Source organism: Rhinoderma darwinii, chromosome 5 (assembly GCF_050947455.1).
Source record: "Rhinoderma darwinii isolate aRhiDar2 chromosome 5, aRhiDar2.hap1, whole genome shotgun sequence".
NCBI lineage: Eukaryota > Metazoa > Chordata > Amphibia > Anura > Rhinodermatidae > Rhinoderma > Rhinoderma darwinii.
The window spans coordinates 232,923,643-232,930,077 of NC_134691.1; the positions used below are offsets into that span (position 1 = coordinate 232,923,643).

General features: G+C 42.1%; 1 pseudogene; it reads left to right on the plus strand.

Moving 5' to 3' along the window:
• Positions 1-357: 357 nt before the first annotated feature.
• LOC142654415 (U2 spliceosomal RNA) lies at positions 358-559 on the plus strand (annotated as a pseudogene).
• The last annotated feature ends 5,876 nt before the right edge of the window (positions 560-6,435 follow it).

Sequence of the window (6,435 nt, forward strand, 5' to 3'; positions counted from 1 at the left end):
ACAATTTGGATGCCCAACCGTGAATCAGAAGACAATAGCATGGAAGACAATGAATTGCGCCAAAGAAGCTCTATGGAAGGCCAGGAACATCCTTCTTTTTAAACACGACATTTTAACAACGGATGATGTTTTAGGTCTATGTTTTAGTGAAATGTATTTATATTATTTAATTGACAGGAAAGCAAATGACACCCTTCTAAATAAATGGTTTGTGACTGACTGGAACTCCAATAAATAAAGATTTGCCACCATGTCCCCCTATAAATATTAATGTAATTTGATTTTACTATTGTAACAAGGTGAAAATTTTTGATGTAATTGTAATGTTATTTATTGTAAAATTGAATTTTTATTAATAAATCATTGACACCCCCGCGAGGGGGTAGCCAACTGAAAAAAAAAAAAATCTGTTCTAATCAGTTTAATATCTGATACGTCCCCTATCTGGGGACCATATATTAAATGGATTTTTAGAACAGGGAGATGGAAATAGGGCTTGCTCTGTCCATTCCACGCATTGACCTGGTATTGCAGTATTTCCAGGACCGGTGCACCCTTTCCTTATGTGTTTACTAAAATCAGATTTCAAAAGTGCTTTTTCCATTGTTTGTTTCGTGCACATTGGATCTCTCCTTTAATCCCATTATTTCAACACCTGTTGGACAATGCATTTTTGTAATGTGTGATAATGAATGACCTAATTATTAAATGACTTCATTAACAGATTGCCACCTCTTGTGTTGTGTGTGTCTGTGGTGTGTGTTTCTGCTGTGTTTCCAGCATTTCAATTTGGAACAGCTCATTCACCTTCCACCAAGTTAAAGAGCTGCACCTGACCCAGCCAGTCACTCAGTCAACCCACAGCCACTGATTCATGCAGCGGCAGCAGCAGCAGCAGCACCACCACAGTCAAATAGTGGAGTGGAGTAGGAGAGCAGCAAGCAAGCAGCCATTAAAGCAGCCGCCACAATGGACCTACCTGTGTACACTATATGGATGTGATGGAATGAGCTCTTCTCCCTACATTTCAAAGAAGTAAGAATAGAAGTTGCAACAATTCCTCCCTGGCCTACAAAGAGACCAGCAATTTGGATTTGTTACTATGTTACCTGGAAGAATAACAAACTGTGCAAGGATGGAGGTTGTAGGAGCAAGGAGAAGAAGTTGTCTGTAAAGTTGGTGGATGCCTACACGTAGAAGTCAGTGTATTGCTCAGCAGGCAGCACTGTATTGCAGCTGATACAAGGCATGAAGGGAGAAGGGGTGGCTGTGGGCATGCACTTGCTGCTGCTGCTAGCGTTTGTCTGCACGGCAGGAGGGCATTTGGGCGTTGCCAGGAAGGCGTTTTTATGTCGATTCCTCTGCTTTCTGCACAGCATTGTGGTGCAAGCAAAAGAAGCAAATTCTGTCTAGCTTCCTCTCCGGCCTTTATTCACCTCCCGCCTGGCTGTGAGTGTGTGAGCCGGCAGGGCCCCATGGAAGTGCTTAGGAGTAGGCTGAATCGCTGCAAAGGGTGAACAGCAGTATTGGGGAGGCTCTGGCAACGCGCGCCACTTTCGGGTTATCGCTTCTCGGCCTTTCGGCTAGGCTCAAGTGGCTTGGTTGAGAGGGGCGGGATATCGTGGAGGAGACTCCGGAGTACTCGGGGTAGCGATCACGTGCCCTGGGCATTTGAAGAAAGATGGCAGCAATCAAGAACACGGTGCGCATGGTGGTATCTGCAGACACGAAGACAAGCATTGGAATCGGCTATATCATGGAAAAGATTATTTTGGATTTGGCGTGTGTGAGTTTGGATAAGTTATATTGTATTCAGGAGTTCTTCAACATCGGTACGTACGTTTTTTCTTTTTGTATTGAAGCGGTTTGCTTGGATTTTTTTCAATTCCTGAAGAAGACACACCAGCACAAGTACCTTGAGCCCATTACTATTTTGCCTCTTTTTTCTACTATAGAAAAGTGTGTAACAGTCCACATGTACAAACCATTTGTGGATAAAAGTATGGTTAAGGCTTTCCTGGAAAACGATTGTTCCCACATTAGAGGAGGGGTTGACCAAAAAAACCTGTGGGGAGTTTTTAATGGAAATATTAAGTTTTGGGTCCGTTTTAGATTAGACCCAGATGGAATTGGTGGAGTGAAGCACCCTTCCGCCAATTTTTCTATTGGCGGGAACAAGGGATATTTGCATTATTTTGATATGCCATCATTTTGTCGCAAGTGCAATCATTATGGGCATACTAAAGACCTTTGCACTCAAGGAGTCACTTGTAGGAACTGCAAGCAAGCAGGACATGAGGCAGGGGCATGTCCTCAACCCCGTATGTGTGATATCTGTGGTTCTGCTGACCACACTTGTAGGAGGTGTCCTGGTTTTAACCAGAGATCATTGTTGGGAGCAGCATTGGATGGAAGAGGGGAAAGACCAGTGGCACAGAAAAAGGCCAGAGTGGTGACCTATGCTGAAGTTGCAGCTAGCATTGGTTTCCAGGTAGTGGGAAACATGGATGATAATGTTGTATCTGCTGCTGGGCTTGCTACTGTGGCGACGCCCTAAGAAAATGTTGTATCTCATGTGGAGGGTGTGGTTCCTGGACTGTCTGCTGGCAATGAAGCCATGCCTGTGAAAAAAGCCCCAGGTGAGCCTGAGAGTGAGGGGGAGGAGCCTAACCTCAGTATTGAGGAAATGAGCAGCCCTGAAATGGCTCAGGGAGAGGGATCCCAGGTACTAGAGTGGTCACTGTCTGAAGTTGAGAGAGAGCAAGCCCGTATGCCATGTGCTGAAAGTGCTACTATTTTTTATAAGGTGGTTTCTAAGGTGGCTCTGGCAAAGCAGTGAAACAGTTAAAAAGAGGCTGTTTGGACTCTGTGACATCTGAAAATCCGTATGCAATACTGGACTCTGATCAGAGTGGCAGTCCTGAGCTTGCTCAGGTTTTTCCTGGGGCATCCAGCTCTCCCTCAGTGAGTTATTTATGTGAGGAGCAGGTGGCGGATTTGGAGAAAGTGCTGCAATTCCCTAATGATACCTGAGGCTTTCATGTTGGTTTAACCCTTGCACACCTACATGTCTCTGAAGATCAAAATCATTTCACAGAATGTTAGAGTGTTCACCTTGGCCTACAAAAGGGCAGCTGTGCTAGATTTTCTTGCCTTAAAAGGTGGGGATATTGTTTGCGTCCAGGAATGTGGATTGTCCAGGAAACCAAAGAAAAATGAATGAAAATATGGAGAAGCGTACTGGTCTTATTCGTCGACCAATAGGAATGACGGTATTGGTGTTTTGTTGCAAAACAAAAATATTGAGGTTAATCAAGTTTTAGTCATTGAAGAAGGAAGATGCATTTGCCTTAACCTGATTTATTTTGGATGGAAATTTAAGTTATTTTGCATTTATGGTCATGCTTGTAAGAATGACAGACATGCTCTTTTTGAGAAAATGATAACTTTTTCTGCATGGCAAATTACCCGTGATCATCGTTGGAGATCTAAATTGTATCTTGAATAAGCGCGAGAGAGCCGGTTCCTTTGCGGTTCCTTTGAATCTGATGTGGATATCACCGGCAGTTTGTGGAAAAAATACTTATTGGATTTTTCTTTGAAGGATGCGGTGGAGACAAAACCGGGTCCTTACACCTATTATATGGACGATGGGAAGACCAGCTCTCGCTTAGATTATTTTTTATTTTCGGCTCGAGCGATGAAGTGCACCGAGTATGCACAAGAAAAAGTTTGTTTTTCGGATCACGAATGTTTAATAGGGGTTTTTGACGTTAATTTTTTTTATGGTAGAGGTGTATGGAGGATGAATGTGAGTTTTTTTGTCTGAAGAGGGGGTTAAGAGTGCGTTTGTCAAAAAATATGTTTTTTGGAGGAGGAAGAAGATTTTATTTTCAAATCTGTGTGAATGGTGGGTATGGATGAAAAAGAAAATTGGAGGGTTTTTCAGGAGACTAGGATACAGGAGAGAGAGGAGGAAAAGGATGCAATACTTACGGTTTAATATGCGTTTATCCTTTTTGCATAAATGTAAATCTCTGGGGATGGATGTAAAGCATGATTTGGAAGAAACTAAAAAAGAGGTGAGTGATTGGTTTTATGAAAATGGAAAATAAATTATTTTTAGATCGAAAGTTGAGGTGAGAGATAAAAATGAAAAATTTACTAGTTTTTTCTTTAAGAAAATGTGTGGTGGGAAAAGTGGGATGAATGTGTTGCTGAACAAGGAAGAAAGGGAGGTATGTGGTAAGAATGTGCTTGATGTGGTGTCTGAGTTTTACAAAAATTTGTATGATAAGAAAAAATGTGATTTGCGTGAGGAGGATGAGTTTTTGGATGTGATAGAAAACTTAGTTCCTGAGAGTGTATTTTCAGTGTTGCTTGGTGAGATTGTGGGTTTGGAAGTTGAAAAGGTTGTTAAAGGCATGGCAAAAAATAAATCACCAGAGATGGATGGTATTCCGGTTGAATTTTATGTCAGATATTGGGATGTGATTGGTGAAGATGTTGTGGAGATGATGAGAGCTGTGTTTGCTGGTATGAAAATGCCTGTGGTAATGAAACAAGGGAATGTGGTTTTGCTGTATAAAAAAGGAGACAAGCGGCGTCTTGAAAATTGGCGGCCAATTACATTACTAAATCTTGATTATAAAATTTATGCTAAGTTGCTTGCTAATCGGATGAGAGAGGTTGTTGAGTATGTGATTGGCGAAGATCAGGTATGTGCAGTTCCTGGGAGAAAGTTGCATGAGAATGTAAGGTTGGTGCGTGACGTACTCGAGGATTGTAAGTGTCGGAAGAAGGGAGTGATTGTGTGTGCATTGGACTTTGAGAAAGCGTTTGATCGGGTAGCGCATGAGTTTTTGTTTAAGGTTTTAGAGAGAATGTGGTTTCCAGTGCAGTTTGTGAGATGTCTAAAGAGTTTATATGTGAGTGCAGAGAGTTGTGTGCAGGTGAATGGATTCCTCACAGAACCATTTACGATTAAAGGGAATGTGTTCTTAGCAAAAAATGTATATATTTTTTTAGTTAAACAATTAGTGTGTAGGTGAATAAACATTGTTCTAATTTTTTTTATTTTTTTCACGAGTCAGGAAATATTATAAATTAGATTCTAATTTATAATATTTCCCAGCATTGGTCACTAGATGGAGCAATTCCCAAAATTGCAGCATTGCATGTGGTAAAGCAACCACATTGCTTTATGCTGCAAAATTGGGAAAAAATCCCTCGCTCTAGTGAGCTCTCAGAATCCCCCCCTCTTTTATCCTGGCTAGTGCCGGGAGAAACGAGGGGATTGAACGGTCTAACCTCCTACACTGTGTGTCGCCATTTTTTAGGTTAACATACAGTAGTAAACACACTGAAACACGAACATACATAGAAATCACTTACCTGCTCCTGTCGCCGCCGCTCCCTCCGGCCCGTCCGCTCCGTCTGCTGCCGCTGCTTCAAGTGCACAAGTCCGGAAGCCGCGACCGGAAGTAGTAATCTTACTGTCCGGCCGCGACTTCCGGTCTACAGGAAAATGGAGCCGGACGGCGCTCAGTTCAACTTGGACTGTGTGGGAGCGGCGCATGCGCCGTTCCCACACAGACGGCGTACACTATAGTGGATGGAACGGGCCCCGTTCGCATTCACTATGGGACTGGGGCTGCCGTACTCCATGTCTGTATGTGTCGTTAATCGACACACACAGAAATGGAGTAAAAAATGGCAGCCCCCATAGGGAAGAAAAAGTGAAAAAAACACACAAATAAATACAAAAGTTTTTTATAAAACACTAACCTCAAACTGATATAAAAAAATTTTTTGGGGCGACACTATTCCTTTAAGTCTGGAGTGAGACAGGGTTGTCCTTTGTCCCCGATTTTGTTTATTTGTGTGATTGAGCCTTTGCTGCAAATGATTAGGAAAGATAAAGGTGTGAAAGGTTTTTTGGTGCCTGGGTGTGATGGGAAGCGTGTTAAAGTGTTAGGCTATATGGATGATATTTGTGTTTTGTGTGAGTCAGGGTATGATATGGCTAGAGTGAAACTGATTGTTAATTTATTTTGTATTGCGTCGGCGTTTAAGATTAATTGGGGGAAAAGTAAGTTTAAAGTTTTTTTCAGTCATGAGCGAGTGTGTGATTCGGATATGGAACATGTGAACGGTGTGAAAGTTCTTGGGATAGTGTTTGATGATGAGCTGAAAGGGAGAGAAAGTTGGCATGAATTGGGTGGAAGAATTGTAAGGAAATTAGAAATGTGGAGGATGAGAGAGTTATCGTTTTCTGGGAAGGTGCTTATTGTTAAAAGTGTTATTTTACCTATGATTTTGTATGTTGTCTTGGTTTTTCCCCCTTCCGCTGCCACACTAAAGAAGTTGAATAGATTTTTGTTCCTTTTTTTGTGGGGTAGTGGGATGGAGAGGGCAAAAAGGGAAATGCTAATG